General features: G+C 42.2%; 1 long non-coding RNA gene across 1 annotated transcript; it reads right to left on the bottom strand.

The window, feature by feature from the left end:
- Nucleotides 1-914: 914 nt before the first annotated feature.
- Nucleotides 915-19,494, bottom strand: LOC144221070 (uncharacterized). Its single transcript, XR_013331954.1, has 5 exons — nt 19,409-19,494; nt 14,008-14,098; nt 2,617-2,721; nt 1,102-1,167; nt 915-1,003 (listed from the first exon to the last, which is right to left on the bottom strand). It is a non-coding gene; the product is annotated as an uncharacterized LOC144221070 (long non-coding RNA).
- Nucleotides 19,495-21,274: the final 1,780 nt, after the last annotated feature.

Below are 21,274 nucleotides of genomic sequence, written 5' to 3'. Positions count from 1 at the left end.
AACCTTGGTCGTGGTTTTCTTTCCATATCTTTTCCATCCTAAAAGAATCCAGTTGACAAATCACCTCTCCAATAAACCGCTCCTTATGTCAGTAATGATTGCTCTATCATCTGAATTCCTGAGGTACTTACTATTTAGTTCCCCAACCTGAACTTTAAAGGTACTTACTGTTTGTAACAATGGTTAGGATCTTTTCTTACTGTATTATGTGTACGTCACATCCCCTATCTTCCATGAGACTATGAAGGCTCTGAAGGCAAGATCCAGGTATTTACTCATTGGTATCCACTTGTTACCTAATGCAGTGCTTATCACATCACAATTTTTCAGTAAATACTCCTTGATCTAACTGAACGTTTATCTGCCTTAACTCTTTCCTCAGATCCTAATAAGCTTTTTGAGTCTAAGTCCAGGTCTCCTTTATGTTTGGTAATGCCTCACCTAGATATATTCGGTGAGTACTGAAAAATATTACATCCTGAATTTACAGTGGAAATTCAACCTATAATCACACTTCTTACTATAAGGATTTCCATTGTAGGTAAAAAAATTATTTCCATTATATAATAATAGCAATAACAATTTATATACACACTGCAAAAGGAATGGTAAGAATTATACCAAAGTAAGAATTAATAGTTCTCTTTGATGGTAGGATTATGAGTAATTATTTTGTTTGTTTGTTTTTTATATTTTTAAGTTAAATGTACTATTAAATTTTCTACAATGAATAGACATACTTAAGTAATTAGAATAAATTATGCTAAAAAGTTGAAAATTTTGAGTCAGCTGTTTAACATCAAAAACTTTAAAATATTCCATTCCCCTTCAGATGTCATTGTCTTGTACTTGGAGAAGTTCAACTTCACAGCGCTCTTTATTTTGTTCAACTACTAATGACACACAACAATTTTCTCTTGAGTACTTTACACATCCCTTTATTGTCCTTTCTCCTTGGTGACTGGTGCCCGGCACCTCTTGAATTCCTTCATATTTTCCTGTGCTGTAAAAAGGAAAGTCAAGTGAATCAAATGTGTCACTTTCAGATTGGACAATTTTGCAAATAGATTACTGATACAGAGCTGAGTATATCAAACATACCAAATGACACCTTTGTCCAAGGCTACAGGCTTTCCAAGTTGATGAATGCAGCAACTAAAGTTGACACTAAAATGAGTGGGATAATTTTAAAAGCAAAACAAAGATTAAAATAAGAGAAGTGGGCATCCAGAAAATATCAAGAACACATAAGTTTGCCGTATCTACTATTGTCATGGCGTTGCTATTTGCTGTTGTTGTTATTGTTGTGGTTACTATATATCATTAATGATGATAAATAACATAATTTAACTTTTCTTGAAAAGTGCTCTTCTATCTGTTTGCCAAGTATAATTTCTATTATGAGAGGAGAAAAGTCAGGGCTAATGTATGTCAGCACAGACTGTGAACTACTCTTCTCGTATTCGCTGTCTTTGTTAACTTTACTGTCCCGCCTTACCCACCAAGTCACCAAATAAGGTCAGGTTTCTTTTCATGTCTTACCCGTGAACCTGACTCCGGCCTCTCAAATGCCACAGGGAAGGGAATGCAGAACTTCCTGTAGGTTATCCCCCAGCCCAAGCTACCACTGGGACTCTTAAGAGCATTCATGCCTGTTTTATAAACCCATGCTAATAACTATGTTTGCCTTTTCCCACTCTGCCTTGCAAATGCTACATTGCCAGAGCTTTCATGTCTCCTTTGTCATCACAGAATGTACCACCCTAAATTCCACACTCTGCACAGGTGTGATCCAAGCCTAGTCACAGTTTTCTCCATCTGCCTTGAAGGCACAGCTAAGATCAGTCAGTGGTGTTGGCCAAAGATAGAGCGAAAGTTCAGCATGTGTAGAAGTGAGTACCCAGAATGATCTATTCTTCCATTGAGCTCTCAAACCCTGCCTGCCTGTCAGAGTACTTGCCTGGTCCCTGATGACTGCAGGGCAATAGTGAGCCGGACTCTTCTTGTACACTGCTCTCCGCCCCCTTTGTTGGGGTCTCTAGACCACTTTACCCCATAGTCATAGGCTCCCAGTCCTCTGACTTGGATAGTGAAAATGGTCCTTTCCTACCTCAAATTCAAGGCCCATTCTTCTTTCACAAGCATGACTGAGGGTGGAAACAGCCAGGTCCTTCAGGGGAATCATTCACACCCACTCATGGGTTGAAATCCAACCTCCCTGGTTCAGATCAGGCTATCATGATACAGACTGTGCATTTCCCAAAGTCTGGGTTGTTCACTCCTCATTAACTCTCTAACAGTCACAGTGATGCATAGTCTCCTGGTCTACTTAATTTTCCTCTTGCTGGGCAAGCAAGATGAATACATTTCCCAGACTCCCTTGCAGTTAGGCTAGAACCATAGCTCTAGTCTGGCCAGTAGACTCTCTGTGTGGTCTTCCTGGCTGAGATAATGAAAAGTGCTTGTACCACCACCCTCTACCTCTCTTCTCCTCTGCCACAATGGCTGCACAAATTAAAATTTCCAGATATAAATGGCTTGGATGCTTGAGTCACTCCTGTAAGGGAGCCACCCAAGAGGATTAAAGTTACCTTGCAGAGATGGCTAAAAACTTACCAAGTCCTACTATTTCATAGTCAGCATGCTGGGCTCCAAGACATATGATGAGAAGATTAACAGGTTTTCTGCTTCCACAATCATGATCTTAGGAATTATTTCATGCTAAAAAATTTAGAATTCATCTTAAGAGGAACCATAGAGGTTAAAGGATTTTAAGCAAGCATGTATCTTAATCCAGTATTTTCCTTAGAATGATCTCTGTAAAAGACACATGAGAAAAATATTTGAGGGGAAAGACTAGAGGCAGTAATCCAGGGACAAGATAGTGATGGCCTAAAGTAGTATGGGGGCAGTGAAAATAAGTGGAGATTGGAGATGCACTGGGCACAGAGAGAATTGGATGGATGTGATAGGTACAATCCACATGTACGTGTAAATTTTAATTCCTATTACATTTTTTTTCCACAAGACTGCTTTATAGAAATTTGTACTTCTTTTTTTTCTACAATTGACAAATAATGTTTCAAAATAACCAAAAAAGAAACTGCCGTAGTTCCAAATCGGCACCACAGTGCTCTCAGCAGCAGGAGCCCTCCAGTGTGAGCTGCTCTCTATGTTCAGAATCATCTGCTAGGCCCTTCGTTCTTCGCAGCATAGGGAAATCCCTGCCTCTGATACAGAAGAGCGTCAAAACTCAAAATGGTGGCAAGACCTGCATGCAGGGCTAAGCAGAATTGTATGATCTTGAAGTAAGAGGGAAAAAAAACTATCTTCAATTCTTAGACTTCTCCCCCTTGGAAATAAGCAATGCATTTCATAGATTTCCCTACCAATGAAGATAGGGGAATGTCACGGATAAATAGTTTCCCTCCTACGCCAGTCCAACATTTCATTTTCATTTTCATTTTTATATTGATGTTTGAAAGTTGATGCCAGCGTGATTTGATAAACTGGAATGCATGTTAACTTCCCATTGGAGGTAAAAGAAGATTTGAATAATAATATAATCAGTACTGGTAACATTGGATGGGAAAGAGAAAGCCATTTTGAGATAGTATGGTGACCCTTGTTAAATAAACCATGGAAATGTCAAATGTTTCTCAGCACCAGAAAGCCAGGGGTTATGATTTTAAAGTGAAAAAGGTCAAAGCCATACTAACAAGAGAAATATGCTCTCTTCGTATAAGACTAAATAGCATAAACGTCAAAAACATCAATGCTTGACTTGGCAAGCTGGGCTGGATTCTTAGGAGAACTAGTGAGGAAGCTGTTACTTGAGGGGAAAATAAACTGGAAGCACAGTACCAGTACCCTCAGTTCATGGGGCAGGGGCCAACATCCCACCTCTGGGCAGCTGACAATGACCAAATGAGGAAGAGATGCCATGTCCATCCAACCAAAGCCTGGGCCTCTCAGCTGTGTGAGATATGAAAGACGTTCTCCTCCTATATGGAAGAGGAGTAAAAATGGCTCCAGGAAGGGGCTGGAGGCACTGGATTAGGAAATTCCAAAGAGAGGGCTATGTGGAAAGGAAGAGACGGTTGGGGAAAAAGAGCATTCAGAAGCATAAATCCATCAGTCCTTCCATCACATGGGACAAAGGATGGATTAAGTTACCACCTCGCCTCCTCTCACACTATGATGGGTTTTTGAGGCCTCCATGGCCATTCCAAAAAGGCCTCTATCATAGTTTGAGTTATGTTGCTCTGGAAAGCCCTCGCAGAGGCTCAGGAGACAGGACTGGAGAGCACTCCAACTAAATCCAGACCCTCTTTCTCTTCATGGCTCAGGCAAAAGCCATATCTGTCTTTCAGCTCAAAGAGGCAGCTGGTCCCGTCCATCCCATCTAGGCTAATCACTGACTGAGGTACCTAATGCCAGAATTGAATTGAGGCCCCACCTCAAATTTGTCCACAGAAGAGTGTGAATTATTTTCTTTTGCAATACACAGGTAATTAACAATGACCTTTAAAGTTGTTTTTTTCACTTCCTACAAAACTAAATACCTCTCCCATAGCTGACAAGTGGCAACTAGAGAGCAGTAGGAAAGAGGGAAACAACAACAACAACAACAACAACAACAACAACAAGAAAAACCCACAGGGATATCAGAGTGGACATTTGGTGGTGCTGTCACTGACCCTTCTTTAGAGCACTGTGGTCTCCTACGAAGGCAGAATGCTCTGCAAGCCTAGCAAATGCTGAAGAAGAGCCCTTCAGGAAAAAAGAAGAGAAAACAAAATTCACACCAAGTCCTCACGCTGCTCCACTTGCATGGAAAACAGTACAAAGACGAAAATAGAGAAGGCACACAGCACAGCCTAGTAACCTACAGCCCTGCTAAATAGAAAATGCACAGACTCTCCACAGGGCAACTCCATAAAGCCACTCTGGATGCCATTTTGCTAATTGTGTTTGCTATGACACCAAGCACCGCTTAGCTGGGCTCCCAGAGTGTCTCGGTAATGTCAATCACTTGCCAGGAGCGAAAGTGATTTTTATTTGATATCCATACAAAGCAGAAGCAAATGAATTACCATAATGAGAAGCAACATAATGATGTGGAGATGTACAAACTGCCATTGTGTTTAATAACAACAAAGCTTTCCCTTTTGAATTAAATTTGCAGGAAGATTCTTATTGAAGCATCATTGTACTGAAACCAAGTTGTTAAACACACACACACACACACACACACACACACACACACACTCCAAAGTGTTTCAGGCCTATGATTACTGGAAAGGTTGTTAGGAGAATTTTTTTTCCATTTTTATTCTCAGTAAAATCGACTTAGTTGTAGCACTACACAGCTGCGATTTGTGAAGTAAATGGCAAAGCTAAATGTGCCGAAACCCAACATGCTCCCTGAGCAACAAAGGGATGGAAGGCAAATGTTACAGTATTATTGACAACGCTGGTAATGCGCATATAAGCATCTGCTTCATAAAGGGGAAAAACCTATATTATAAACAAAAGGAGTTTCCAAACAGGGCTTGCCAGCTCAGATTCTGGCTTTGATTTGAATTTTCACTTGTTAGATCAAATATTTCCTCTTTTTTCCCTTTCCTTCCAAAGACAAAAAAAATATCTCTGATTTGCATTCTGGAAACCTCCCTATAACTGACTCCTCCTTTTTTCATTTCTTTCTACAAAATTATTTCCTATATTTTTTGGTACTTCCCTATTTCCCCCCTCTTGATTTTCAACAATGGATGAAAATACCATTGGATAGCATGGCATTAATTGACACCTATTTTTGTGATTGTTATGAGGGCATCATCTCCTCTTAAACTGAGTCCAACGTGTGGATGGCATGGGTCCTTCCCTCGCCCCACCGCATTACCATTTATATCCATTTACAATAGAACATCTAGTTTTATTAATGTACACACACAGAGCCAAAACATGGCCTGCATTTGATTGAGCCAAACTTAGCCAGATCTGAAGTGCAGTATTATAGGACTAGAAGCAGGGTGCTTTGGGCTGTGGATTCCAGCTCATCATTAAATGTGATGGAGGGAAGTCATCTTTGTGTCTGTCTCAGTTCTCCCAGCTGTAAACTAGGCATGATACTGCACCTGCTCCACCCACAGCATAGACGTGTCTTAAGAATCAAATCCTATTCAAGTATTTTGTAAGCTGTTATTGCTATGTTCATGAGAAACAATGCAAGTCTTTTAGTAAGTCTAAAACTCATCTAGAAAATCATATAATTTATAAAGATCTGTATTTTAGTTTTTGTCACTTCATTGCCCAGAAAATATTTATCAAGTTACTATTTGATGCAAGACACAATCCTTAGTACTATGTATGTATGTATGTGTGTGTGTGTGTGTGTGTGTATTATATAATGATTCCTGCCCTGAAGGAGGTTATAAACAAAGTAAGAGAAAGGGAATACCATATAAAAAGACAGATAGAGGGGCGGCTGGGTGGCTCAGTTGGTTAAGGGTCCGACTTCGTCTCAAGTCATGATCTCAAGGTTCGTGAGTTGGAGCCCCACGTTGTGTTCTGTGCTGACAGCTCAGAGCCTGGAGCCTGCTTCAGATTCTGTGCTCCCTCTCTCTGTTCTTCCCCTGCTCATGCTCATGCATGCTCTCTCTTTCTCAAAAAAAAAAAAAAAAAAAAAACTTAAAAGAAAAAGACAGGTAGAGGTGTGCCTGGTGGCTCAATCAGTTAAGGGTCCAACTTCGGCTCAGATCATAATCTCACAGTTCTTGAGTTTGAGCCTCACATCAGACTGCTGTCAGCACAGAGCCTGCTTCTATAACTCTGTCCACATCTCTCTCTGCCCCTTCACTCATACACATGCTCTACCTCTCTCTCTTTCAAAAATGAATAAACATAAAAAAAAGATAGAAATAGAAATAGAGCCCATACCTTAGTACCAAATGGGAGACAGTAGAACACAGTGATTAAAAATGCAGGCTTTAGGGATGACTAGCCAGCTTTGTTGGTAGAGCATGCAACTATTAATCTCAGGGTTGTAAATTCAAATCCTCCAAGTTGGGGGTACATATTACTTAAAAAACAAAAAATCTTTAAAAGTGCAGGCTTTGGCATCATACCTCCTGGGTATGCCTCCTGGCTCTATCATTTACTAGCCACAGACCTTGGAAACTGTCTGTGCTCATTTTCCTCATCTATAAAATGGGGATAATAATAGTACCAACCTTATAAACTTGTTGTGAGGAGTAAATGTGTTAGCATATTAATAAGTCTTAGAAGAGTGTCTGGCACATACATAGGACACACGTAACATTCCTGAACCTAAAGACATCTTATGGTGCAATCATCGAGATGGGGAGAGAGTACTAAAGACTATGGTCAAGAGTGGTTCAAGGATTCCTGATCTAGGACCTGGGGATTGGAAGGCTCTTTGGAGAGGAGGAAAGGGATGAGGGACTGGACAGGAGAAGCACTCCAAGCAGGTCAGATAGTCTGCATGAAGGTTCAGAGCCAAGTTTATGTGAGGCACATGTGGAACAGAATGAAGGGAAGGGGCAGGGTTCCATACAGTAACAGTGTGGGGAAATGAAGCTGTACGAGGTATTCTGGATGGCATAGGGACTAGCCTCTGCCTACATCTCCACGGTCAAAAGCCAGCGTGTGCAAAGGTACCATATTTCAAAGCTGCCAGCAGGCTTTCCCTTTGTCTACAGACTATGGTTTGAATTTACCTTTGAAAGTATAGTTCTTCTATGTTTGAAAAGGAAAACAGTGCACTTTAATGGGCTTTTTGGTCCTGAATAGATAAACCTAAATATAGTACTTCTAGAACTGCAGAGCTCCTCACAGTGAGACACTAAACTGCTTTGCAAAATAACATTGAGGCCATCACATCAGGCTTGCGTGAAATTCGTGGGACTCTACCTGTAGGCACCTAGACAGGGAAGGAGGGAGAAGGGGACCCAGGGAGAGAGTAAGAAACTAGTTCAGAAGTGTGGACACTTCTGCCTCAGGAGTGGGTAGGAGCTGAGACTACATGATTCCCAGCCCTTGTGTTCTAAGTGGTCTGAGCAGCTCACCACGGAAGTGGAATGGCGAAGTTAAAAATCAACCTTAAACCCAGAACAGCTACTTCATATGGTATTCTCCTGAGGGGATGTGACCTGTTCCAGACTGGAAAGGCCAGCCAGGCTCTGCTAGGCTCCTGAGAAAGGTGCTGCTGTTTGCAACATGGCTCTCTGCCAAGTGATTTTCAAAGCTAATTTCTTTTTTTAATTTTTTAAATGTTTATTCTTTTTTGAGAGAGAGAGAGACAGAACACAAGCGCAGGAGGGGTAGAGAGATACGGAGACACAGAATCTGAAGCAGGATCCAGGCTCCAAGCTGTCAGCACAGAGCCGAACACGGGGCTTGAATTCATGAACCATTAGATCCTGACCTGAGCTGAAGTCAGATGCTTAACTGACGGAGGCACCCAGGTGCCCCAAAGTTAATTTCTTACCCAGATTTTGCCTTACACACTGACTTTAGAACCCAATCCCCCCAAATTATCCAGTTTGACTATACAAAAGATTGTTTTTTATGGGTAGAATTTATCCCAACAGATTATGATTATGGGGGAATATATTTATGACAAGGAATGTGGTTTTCTTTGATCCTCTCTTATGGGGGCTCGTATGCTATGCTTACACTTCAGATACAGAAGATAGCCAAAGTCTGACTTTTTAAAAAAATTTTTTAGTTCATTTATTTATTTTGAGAGAGGGAGTGTGAGCAAGCACAAGCAGGGGAGGGGCAGAGAGGAGAGACAGAATCCCAAGCAGTCTTCACACCATTAGCATAGAAGCTGATGTGGGGCTCAAACTCATGAACTGTGAGGTCATGGCCTGAGCCAAGATCAAGAGTCACACGCTTAATCTACTGCACCACCCAGGCACCCCTAGAGTCTGTCTTAATGAAAGGTGGTAATCAGGCCCCCCAAAAAGGTTACAGACCAGGAGCTGAAGAGAGAGGTCCGATATGGATCCTGTGGGAGGTCTTGGCCCCTGAACTCCAGAAGGATTCATATCTAGGGTTCAGAGTTAACGAGTTGAGGAATCTGTATTATAATTTCTTCTGTTATCCCTTACTTTTCAGCGCAGTATTTGTTTTCAGTCATGAGACATGATTTGGGCTATGATTTGGGCTAAGCGGCCAAGGGTTATAGAAAGGGAGGTAGGCAATAGCCTTAGAAAGCCAAAGTCAAAAAGATTAGAGCATCCATGAAGAATAGAACAGCTGACTGGGCCTGGCCCCAGTTGCTGTACCTCATGGTTAAGAAACTTTCCATCAAAAATATTCCACTTCAGTTAATACCTATCCTCTGCAAGCACATGTTAAATGGAAGTCACCGTACGTTATCCCTGAGCAAAGAAATGGGGAAATTCCTCTCAGCAAAGGCAGGATGAGGCCTTGAGAAAAGATATTCCCGTTCCAACAGGAACTCAGCACAGCCCTATGTGTCCCTTCTGACTGCATGGGTCACTCATTCTTGTAACCGCCATTTTATTCCTGGGAAGAAAGAACCAAAATGAGAGACGCTGAATGACAGGATTTGGTTGCTGACAGGATGACTATGGAGAAAAACCATAGAACCTTCTTGTTTCCTGTCTTCCTTATCCATCCTCCCCACTCCATCTCAGTGAAAGTCATTATTTCCCAGTTCAGATTTCACATGTCAACCAAAACATTAGAACTGCTTTATAAACACTGGTCCTACCATGCCAGGCGCTTGGCAAGAAGTTACAAGACTCTGCAGTCTCTACTTGCTTTTTATTGCGGAACAGCACATTCCTGGAGACCATGTCATAAAGTGGATCATTGAAAAGCAAATTACATTTTCCCACAGGAACCATGTTATAATTAGAGGCTGTATTCCTGACAAAGGACTTGGCTTCATGTAAATAGTAGACATGAACAAAAATATTTCACAAAAGCAAAGATTCAAGAACCATAAATCCTTATAATTGTTTAAAATAATAAAATTTTCTCCAAGTAGTATAAACCAGGCAGGATTAGAGGGAGTACACATTGATTATTCAGGGACTCCAGTGTACCATAAAGTGTACAATAAAATAGAACTACTGTGTCATAAATTAGAACCTGAAACTAACTTTAACATAGTCATTACACACTCAATTAACAACGGGAAGGCTGTGGAGTACCATGGTTAAAATGTGGCATTGTGCATTAGGGGATCTTATCTGCAGACTTGCCCTCTAGACCCGGAGCTCTGGGAGGCCAGAGGCTGGACCTACACATGGTGGTGGGGAGAGCCTGTACAGAGCCTGACTCCAAATCATTTTTACAATGAATGGTCAGGTTTGGGTTATGGCTTGGAGTAAGTAAATCATCTTGTGTGGGTTCTCTCTGACCTGTAAAGTCTGTAAGGTCCCTATGAACTCCACAATTCTAGGACTGCCATTTTGTTCTCTTAGAATTTACAGTAGTCTCTGGGGGTGGTCACCTGTTACTTTGGTGGACCTCAGTATGAAACTAGAAGTATTTATCCCCTTGAGTCATCCCACATTCTGGGCTTGGCTGTGTCAATGGCTTCGGTCACTCGGATTTTAGCATGCAAGATACAAACAGAGGCTTAATAAGTGCTTGCACATAGGGGCTTGTTCCCTTGGAACACTCCCTCTTGGAACCCAGGTACCATGCTGTGATGATCCCAAGACCCATGGAAAGGCACATGGAAGAGAACAAAGACCTTATGGCAGACCACCCTGGCTGAGCATCCCGCCAACCACCAGCACCAAGTGCTGGTCCTGAGAGTGAGCATCTTGGATGTTACAGCTCACCTGAGCCCCCAGGAGACAGCAGCCCCAGCTGACATCATAAGGAGCAGAAACCTCCCAACTGAGCTCATTCAACTCATGGCATCATGAAAGATAATGAAACAATTGTTGTTTCCAGACACTAAATTTGGGGGTAGAATTTTACAGCGAGAGCTAAATGAATCTCCAAGACATGACTTAAATGGCTTTAGGCTCTTGTAAAAACACTCCATCCAAGAGTCAGTAAATGATGTCTCTTTTTCTCCCTGTGAATTTTCCTGTACTGGGGAACATTCAAAATATTCCAATTATCTTAAAGTAGACTCAAAATACTGTAGTAGTATTCCGTAGCTATTTGTAGTAGATAAAGATGTTTCCTCTTCCTGAAAAATATTTTTCCTCTTTACCTTCTCTTGAGAAAGTAAAGTTGTTCAAATGCACAATCAAATAAAGGTCACAAGGAAATGATAGGTGCTATTCAGTCATTCTACTTGACACTTTGTTGACAGCTCTCAGAACATTCCCTCGCTACTGATAATCTGTAAAAATAATTATCAAGCAAAGCAGAGACTTGAAAATAAGACTATGGCAGAACTCTACTTTTTCCTGATTAAAAAAACTGTCGGCATTCAGAGCTGGGGAGAAGTGGGAAGATTTGTATGAGACAATACGTTTTCTTAAAATTGGGAGGTGAGACCCTCTACCTTCCTCCAGAAGGTTCCAAATTGCTGAAACCAGGCAGGAGTCTCCTGATCAAGGCTCAGTGACAGGACAGGGAGAGCACTGAATAAAGACAGAATGAGAGTAGCAAGAGACTGAGTCAGGGGACCATGACCATGAAGGAGACAAGTCAAAGGAAGAGTGATTCTGGACTGATATTGTGCTCTGGGGAAGTAGCTGTGTGGGTGAATTAAAAAAAAAAAAAAAAAAATCCTTCAAGTCAGACCAGCTAATCAACTTTGATATGAAATTCCTCTGGCCAGTCTCTAATAAGGGGTGGAAGATGATCTGTCCTCAGACCTTGAAGTTGCAGCCTAGGAGGACTGCCCTGGTGGTTGATGTATCAGCCACTTTCCCCAGACATTCGCATCCTGTCATCCCGGGAACGATGAGGCCTTTGATTTCTCACATTTTGCTGTGTCACCAGGTCTGCAGTTCGGGGACACATTAACCCACGCAGAAATGAGGTTCCAGTTTGCAACATGCTGTCACTCTTAGGAGTCATGCCTGACCTCTGGATCCAGCAGCAAGACAGACCCCTAGGACACCTCAGCTCCCAGAGACTATCCCAGGGAAGAACTAGTGAAGCCAGCCCTTCAAATGCGTGAGGTGGCTCAAGCCATTTAGTTGGAATCCTAAAAAGAGAGGTGATTTTATATCGTACCTCCAAGCTGCCGAAGTAGATTGTGTCCGTGTGGGGCAGCTCACACTACCACTCAGATAATCCAAAATGGGTGTAAGAAGCACATCATCTTTGATGAATGCTTCCATGTGCCAGGCACTATTCTAGATTTTTATATATACTATTCATTTCATTCTCACATATAATTACAGGGTGGGCATTTCACAGAGGGAACTGGGGCACAGGAAAGTAACGTAACATTCCCCACGTTATCCAACCAGTAAGTGGTGAAGCCAGAACTCAGACTCAGGGCTGCACTCAACTGTAAAGCCACACTTGCTGCCTTCTTTGCACCACAAGCATTGTTGCTTTGCCACCCTGAATATTAGAGGGCGTACGGCAAGGGAAGGCTTCAATGGACTTGAAGGTGAGAAAAAAACAGGCTGCAGCAATTATCTCAGGGACATGCTTTCTCTGTATTTTCCATTATAATTTAATTAGTATACTCAGTAATCTTACTAAGTGAAGACAGACCTGTTTTTAACACCGAACCGAATGTAAGACCATAAACCACCTGTCAACACCCTCACGAGAGCTTGTCAAGATACCCCAAGGGAGGTGAAATGGGTGATTGAAGAGTGGGGTCCTGCCGATGAGGCTCAGGTCTCTCGCCCTCCAGTTGCTATTGGCCTGGCCCATTTTGCCTGGAGCACTATGACACTGAGCACCTTACGTTATGTGCCTCGGGTCCGCATGCTTACTGTAATTATCAATTAGCAGCAATATTTGCTATTGATATAGCACTTCCAATCTGCAAAGCCTTTTCTTTGGGTGTTTGTGCTTGGCTGGGGGTTAAATGATTTGCTTATGGCAATTGCAGAGATACGTGTTAGAGAATACGGGATGAGCCATCGACAGAAAGGAGAGGAAGAGCCCCCCCAGATAGCTGTTTAGAGGAGTCCGGTAAAAGCTCAGAAAGCCAGCAGCTTGATTTTATTTGTTGCTATTTATGATCGTAAAAGTATTATTATTATTGATGCTCTTTTAGCTCCTTTGCAGCTTGAGGAATCCCCAAGGTTTTGCAAACTCTGTGTGTGGCTTCACCGTTTTCATGTAGCCATTGCTCTTCCCTCCTTCTCAAGGAGCCTCTTACTAACAGCAGAGCAATGACAGTAGCAATAATAACAGAAAAAGTCAAAATATAGGTATTATGTTTCTGCCCACCCCCACAACTCTGCCTCGTATTAAAAAGGGGCTGGTCTCTGCCCCCAGGATCCATTCCGTTTTCTTGGCAGCGAAAGGTGGTGGCGGTTCAGCGTGCAGGGGTGAGGGCTGAGTTCATGCCTGTTTGCACCACAAGGGAGAATTAGAGCAAAATGAAACTAAACATTAATAGGTGAAAGCCTGCAAAGAATTCCAGCTCGAAATCTTAAGATTTACTCCTGTTTGTTATGGTAAAACAGAGATTTTAGTACCCTAAAGACACTAAAACCATAATACCAACTCTAAGAATGTGAAAAAAAGAAACCCAGGGTAAGGTCCTACAGTATGAGTTTCAGAAGAAATAAGTTGAAGGTTGAAATAGGAAAACACAGACATGTGCGGTGTGAAAGCAAAAGAAGTCTCAAGGCTAATAGCCGCATTAACAACTCTGAGAGAGCATCAAATTCCAAAGTCCCAAAGCCCCCAGCCCCAGAGCCCCAGGACCTTGCCTAGAGTAGTCTCTGAGGACTGTTTCCCTTTTGTTATTTAGCCCCGCTTGCTCTCTGCGGACCCAGAATCCTTATCTTGGAAATCATGATCATCTGCTGGAATTAGAGGGAGCTTTGTACTTACCTGGACATTTGAAAAGCTGTATTTGGTACTGGCTGTTGTTTGTGGCCAGAGAAGTTCTAGAAATAAGGATTTTTTAAATCCTTTCTTCCCCCTTAAAAAGACAGTAAGTTAGATTCTACATAGTTTGGTAATGCTGTACTTTATTCTTAATGATTTTAATTATTTAACAAATACATTTATGGCTCTTACCACATGCCAGACACTATTTTAAGTACTTAACAATATCACTCATTCAATTGTCATAACAACCTTTAGAGACAGGTACTATGATTTTATAGAAGAAATGTACAGATCAGGAAATGGGGGCACAGAGACAGTAAATAACTTGCCTGAGGTTACCCAGCATATGAGTGGTAAAGCCTAGATTCAAACTCAGGAGTCTAGCTCAAATCCATTTTTACCCGTGCTCTGCTGCTTCCTAAATTATGCATGCAAATTCTGACAGGCAGTTTTCAGGGGAACACCAGGAAAATATTATCAAAGCGAAGGACAATGAAAACTTCTAATTTTCGAAAAGGGATATGCCTGGATATATTTTTATCGATTGCTTCCATGAAAATCTTATTTTTAAAATCATGGTGCTATTAACCTTAAATTCTAAGACATTTTTCTCCTAAAGGAAGGAGCTGCGTATTCATTAGTGGTACTTCATTTTGTCTTCTCTAACTGCATCATGACTCCAAAGAAGAGAGGGTGGGTGGAGGTAGGAAGCGTTTGACGTACACCAGAGGACACAGCAGAGTGTTAAGTCCGCACATTCACATCCTGGCTCTGCCACTTAATATTCATGTAATTTGGAACCAAGTCCTTAATCTTTCTGTGCCTCTGTTTCCTAATGTATGAGGGTGATACCATTACCTGCCTCACAGGTTGTTGTGAGAAATAATGTAATAATTGAATAATATAATAATGGAAATAATACACATAGAGCACTTATAGGGCCTGCCACATAGTGAGCACCCATGAAAACTGGGAAACGGGGCAGTGGGACATATTGAGAACTAACTAGAAGACCTGAACCTGATAGAGCCAGCCTCCGCTTTCACTTAGTTCCCTGAGGGAACTTGGGTGTGGCACCGACCTCAGTGAGGACAACAGCCAGACCTGCCCAGCTTTGAGATGCCGCCTGCAGCTTAGTTTCTGAAGTCCTTGCCTCTCACCTCCTAAGGCCCACCTCAGCCACACCTCCCTGTGCACCCTGCTGACCTAGGTCAGTGCACTGGCCACCAGGGGCTGGCTGCTGCTTAGGCTGCCCCAGGCGATTTGGAGGGCTGATTGACTTGGTCCCGACAAGTGCAAGGGAATGGAGTGCTTGTTGAAGCAACACTGTGAAATGATAGAGTTAATACAGTGAAAGATTTCTTTACCCCATTGCTTCATCACGCTCCCCAGAAAAGAAAAAACCCAGTTAACAGTATGGAGACTTCCTTATCATTCCACACTTTTATATACTTACACACACACACACACACAGCTGTTCTTTTACCAAAAAAAAAAAAGGGGGGGGGGAGTGTTGGGCTGGGAAGGCCCATACTGTTTACAGTCTTCCAAATATGTCACATACACCTTTCCAAGACAGAGCACAGACCTCATTTTTACCAATTTGCCTATTCTTTCATCGCATAAAGCTCCAAATTTTATCTAAACCATTACCCCAGTGATAGTCGTTTTGGTTTTTAGTGTTTGTTGTTGATTCGGTTTTTGTCTTTCTCTCATTGCACCTGTGAAAATCCTCATACACATGTACAAGTATTTCTGCAAGAAAGATTCTTCAAAATGCAACTGCTGCATCATAACATGTATGTGTTTTAAAAATTTTAATGTATGCTCCAAACTAAGGTAGAACCCATTTTCTAGATAAAATGCAAACTCTTGTAATGATTCTAGGCTATAGTGGCACTATTGTTATGATTAAAACAACTTTTTAAAAGTCATGATTTGGAGAACATAGTATTAATATACAACAAGCAAACCACATCCTGTAATTAAAGCTTAGAAGATAAGTTAGAGAAAGACAAAAAGGACCAGTTCTCAAATACGTGGCTCCCTAATGACATGTTTTGGGAGCTCATCACTGCCTGATATTCCCCTGTGGTGGCTCTCACAATTACTCTAAGGAGCTGTTTCAGCCCCAGACCAGTTTGAATCAGAATTCAGAGGTGTAGCTTGAGTGTTCCAATGTTTCCAGGTGATTCTGAAACATGGGGAGATTGAGAACCATAGGTAGACTCCTTGCTAATTTTGTAATTTCTGGAGTCTTGGCAAAAAAAGTAATTCAACCATCACTGGCATGACGATTGTAAAAGAACATTCAAGGGCAATTGTAAATGTCGCATTTTGTAAATTTTAAATGGACAAAAGTTATAAAAAGATACGCAACCTCAAATATTTTTTATTCTCTTGAATTATTCATCACGTAGAAGATGGCTGTTCACAACGAGGATAAGAGTATCTGTAACAGGCAGACGTATGATTCCATAGAAATCAAACAATAGAATCATTTCGAATGTTGAAAGAAGAAAGAACACATGGAGCCAGGCAGGGTTAATGCATATACAGTGTGAATCAGATAGAACTTTCTGAAGCTCGAAACCATGGAAAAAATGCTTTGGACTGCCAGTGCTCTCCGAGCTTCAGTTTTTGGGAAGAGATGGGCACTGCTGACTAAGAGGCAGATAACAAGGCTTGGTAAATGATTATTATGATGATAGTCATGAAGTCACATCACAAGAGATGAAAAAACAGTAAGAGAAGAGACATCAGCACAGGAGGAAGTCAGGCGAGCGGCCAGCTCCGGTTCTTGTCAAAAGCCAGGAATGATTCATAACGGCATAAAAAAGGATTGCAGAACAAGGCCTTGTGAGAGACAGTTACAGGATTCAAACCCAGTCCCTCTTCTGTGGGGAGCCGGAGTGTGTTGGCCTTTTTCTTCTTCTCCCACTGGAATCTTTGTGTCAAATGAAAAGTCAGCTATTCTAAACCAGCAAGGAAGATTTCATGCCAGTGTGTGCAACTGAATTGCATCTTTTCCTAATAGCTAGTGAGAACTCCGTATTTCAAGTCACACTGACTCTATAGCCTCATACACCATATCCAGTGATCCCTAAGTGATTTAGTACTTAAGATTCGTTTCTCTAATTTTGTTATAAAAAGTCTTCCATGCCTTTCCAACCTTTTGTTAAGATCAGGGTATGGTTATGAGAGCTTAGAAAATGTATTCAATAAAAACCCACAGATGGAGTCAGGCACATTTTGAAAAGTGGAAGAGCACCTGGAATCCTACAGCTAGAAAACAGCTCTCAGGACAAGGAAATACATGGTAATCCTGTGGATTTCAGCATCCCTGCTCCTCAGTAGGACTGGGCCCCGGGGCTTCCAAGAAGAAATAAATGAGGAGCCCCAAACAAGCTAATCAAAGATGCTGCGTTCAATCGAATCTGAAGAATTAGCCCACAACCAGACAAACGACTTTGTGTAATGGTAAATAAAGCAAACCAAAAATAGAAGCATCCGACCATGACTTTTCAATACCTTCAAGACAGTGATGGGAGCCCCTCATTAGGAGACAGAATACTCCTGCCTATATCTCCGTCAAGCGTGTGTGTTGAGTATCAGCCTTGGGACCCTTGTTATCAAGATACTGATTGTAATTTTAATGGCGAAATCATCTTAATTTCTTCCCTCGAAGGTTGTTTAAAAAAAAAAAATCCCATGGGCTCTTGTCTACATCTTAAAACAAAATTCAAGCTCATTTCATTTTTTCAATAAATCCATTTTACCCTAAGAAGATGACAGAAGCAAAATAAGAATAGGGCATGAATGGGATAATGCTAGCACCAAAGCCTGGGAATTCCTGAGTTAGGAAAAGTATAAGGTACTACTTCAGAAAGCACTAAAGTTAAATTCCCTCAACACAGCATGTATGGAGAAGGATACATGGAGGAGGAAATGTAGGAAGTAAAGGTACACAGGGACCTGCCCCGAAAAGAAATAAGGTAACCTGTAGAGGGAAGAAAAGTGTCACGCAGAAGTGGAGAGCCTTGAAGATAAAACCGACGATGACTCTGCACCATGAAGCAAGAAGGAGCCCACAACACGCTCGTAGTAAAATCCCTTATAGCACTGGCTAAGGAATAGAGAAGAGAAAACAGGGCAGGGAAATGTCACAGGGTATACATCCTAGACAATGTAGCTTTGCTATTTTAGTGTTGATTTTTGGTGTTTATTCCAAGGCACCGGCTTCTTGGTGGAGAGTGCCACACAGAAATGAATGTAACAACTGGGCAAAAAATGTTAACAAGTGCACACCATCAGTGGCTGTGACTGCCTCCCAACTATTGCCACTTCCTGGTTGAGCCGAAGCCTCCAAAGCTTGCACACCTGTTTGTGCAGGACTACTGCCCCATGAAAAGCGGTGGATCTTGATTCTTTTTTTTTATTATTGTCCCTCTAATCTGATTAACCATAAGGCTGGTTTATATGTTTACAAACATTAAGATCTGGATTGACTTTGCAATCTTCATCTTCGCTCAGCCCCTCAACCCGTGAGTGTGGGCCACCTTTCCGCTAAGAGCTCACCTGGAAAGTGCAAACCTTTCTGACTCTGAGGGTAGATTCTCGTTCACATTTCGCAGGTGAGTTTTGAAGGTAATGAAAATATGAGTTGGTGGAAAGAATGGGAAGAGGAAGACAAAGCACTCCAGAATTCCACTGTGCCCCTCCTGCTTTCACATCAACTACCACACATTTACAAAGATCTATTGTCTGTCTGGGTGCCATGTGGGGAGGAAGAGAGCCGCTACTCATCACCAACCTGGACCAGTTAACTAAGGAGCAGAGATTAAATGCCTGGGCATTTAAACACCTTGTGTTTGCTGCCTTTTCCCGTTCCATTTCAGGGATGGTGGTTCCCACACATTGGTTCCCACTGCGTTTCTAACATAGCCAGACAGCTTTTAATGGGGAGAAAAACAAGAAGGACTGACAATCATTTCAGCCTTTCCCTCTAAGCTCTAAGCGAACATTCTTTTTTTCCTCCCCTTCTGCATTATCGTGCTATGGTACTTTAAACTTCTCCCATCATTAAGCCTTCTGAGTGAAATATTGAACTGATTAATGTGGCATTTTCCACTAAACTGTTTCAGGAAATGTTGCACCTTACCAGTGGGATGCTTTTGAATAATGTAATCTCCTTAGTATAATTAAAACTAAGTTCTGAAGTTAGTACCTTTTCTCCCTAGAGACACTCATCAAAATGTCAAGTGTTCCTTCTAGTAGAACTGCAATCCCATAATACAAACAAATATATTACCCATTGCTCCTTAGTAGCGAGAGGCCCTGGATGCATTTTTTTGTCACTTCATTTCTAAACTTGAACAAGCTGCCTAAGAAATATAGTTACCGGAAGCTGTCGTGACACGAATACCCGGAAAAGTGTTGGGCGCTCGCTGCCTGGCTTGCATTTCCTGGAGTTGCTTTTGACCGTTTGTCTTCAACAGATGAACTTTTTGTTGTTGTGTTGTTACTTACATGTAGAGAACAGTGTAGATCTCAGCGTCTTTGGCTCTCCAAGGTTTTCGCTTAGTTTTAAAGGGGGAAAGAAAAAGAAAAATCAGAGCCGCACGCCCTCTTCTGGCGGAGAAGCATTTAAAAGAAGGGCCGTGCAAAGCTAGCAAGGTTTTCACTCGGGTCTTTGAAGACTGCTTGCTGTATGATGAATAATAAATGAATAATCGGTGTTATTGTCAGTGTTTCGAGCATTCTTCTCTCTAAGGACAGGGTGAGGACTGGCTTCAGAGAGTTAGTCCCAGCTGCCTGCCTGGCTTTTAAGAGCTCTAGAGTAAGGTGGGTGGGTGAACTGTTACTCAGTTGAACAGAAAGGTAATGAGAGGGATGCTCTCCTTCTGTGGAAGGATTTTTAATCCAAAACAAGGGTCAGTTCGTTCAACAGGTTCAGGAGATTTCTTTTTTTTTTTTCTCTTTTTTTTAAAATGTTTTATTTATTTCTAGGAGAGAGAGAGAGACAGCATGAGCAGGGGGAGGGTCAGAGAGAGAGGGAGTCACAGACTCTGAAACAGGCTCCGGGCTCTGAGCTGGCAGTCAGCACAGAGCCCGACGCGGGGCTCGAACCCACGAACCGCGAGATCATGACCCAAGCGAAAGTCGGACGCTTAACCGACTAAGCCACCCAGGCGCCCCAGTAGATTTCTCTTTTTATATATAGTTTATTTTTTTTGAGACAGAGAGAGACAGAGGATGAGTGGAGGAGGGGTAGAGAGAGACACACACAAAATCCGAAACAGGGTCCACGCTCTGAGCTGTCAGTACAGAACCGGACGCGGGGCTTGAACCCACGAACTGCGAGATCATGACCTGAGCGAAGTCGGACGCTTAACCGACTAAGCCCCCCAAGAGTCCCCCTGGAGACTTCTTTCTGAGCAAATAGCTGAGAGGACCTGCTTTTTTTTTTCTTTTTTTCTTTTTTGCTAATTACTGGCTTTTTGTTAAAAAAAAAAAAAAACTTGCTGTTTTCTGATGAATGTAAGTACTCCAGTATTTTGCTTCCTCAAGATCATCTTAGAATCTCTGAGAACCCACATCACCTCTGGGGAGCCCTATGCCCGAATAAGGTGGCCCTGCCAGTCTCCATCTGGGGAGGAGATGGGAGGGAGCGACAGAGGAAAGCGCAGACTCTCTGAGACAGAAGGAGCCCAGCAGGACTTTGAAAGAGAAATATTCAGTGCTGGAACGTGCTTCTTACCAAATCATGTTTTTATTCTCTAGAAAACATGCATCTTTCCAGTGTGAAGGCCAGGCTGGCTGCCGCTTCTCTTTGCCAGCCACCTAGTCATTAGCAAACAATGAGTGACAGGACAGGGAGGANGAGAGGAGTGCCAAGGAGGAGAAGTTATCTCAGTATCAGGCTGGGTGCTGCTCTCTTCACCGGGAGCTTGGGGGTGCTTGGGGGTGGGGAGAAAGGTGAGGCCAGCAGGGCTGAGGAAGGCTGGGGATGTGTGCGGCCGAGTGTGTGCACACCCGTAGTCATGGCTGGAGACAATTATTTTCTATATCTAATTTACAGATAATCTACATCTAATCTGTAGCTATTTCCAATGACAGACATGCTGGGAGCAAATAATTCCAGAAAGTCGTTTTCTAAACATCTAAGTTAAAGCCCTTTGATGACAAATATTAGAAATCCTCTTTAACCTAACAGAAAACAGGACTTGAGGGGAAAGAACCCCGAGTGTCTCCTATGATCCCAGGG

This window comes from Crocuta crocuta, unplaced genomic scaffold, assembly GCF_008692635.1.
Source record: "Crocuta crocuta isolate KB4526 unplaced genomic scaffold, BGI_CrCroc_1.0 scaffold91-1, whole genome shotgun sequence".
NCBI classification, from domain to species: Eukaryota; Metazoa; Chordata; class Mammalia; order Carnivora; family Hyaenidae; genus Crocuta; species Crocuta crocuta.
The sequence above is the reverse complement of the archived record's forward strand: the minus strand, read 5'-3'. Positions and strand labels throughout refer to the sequence as shown.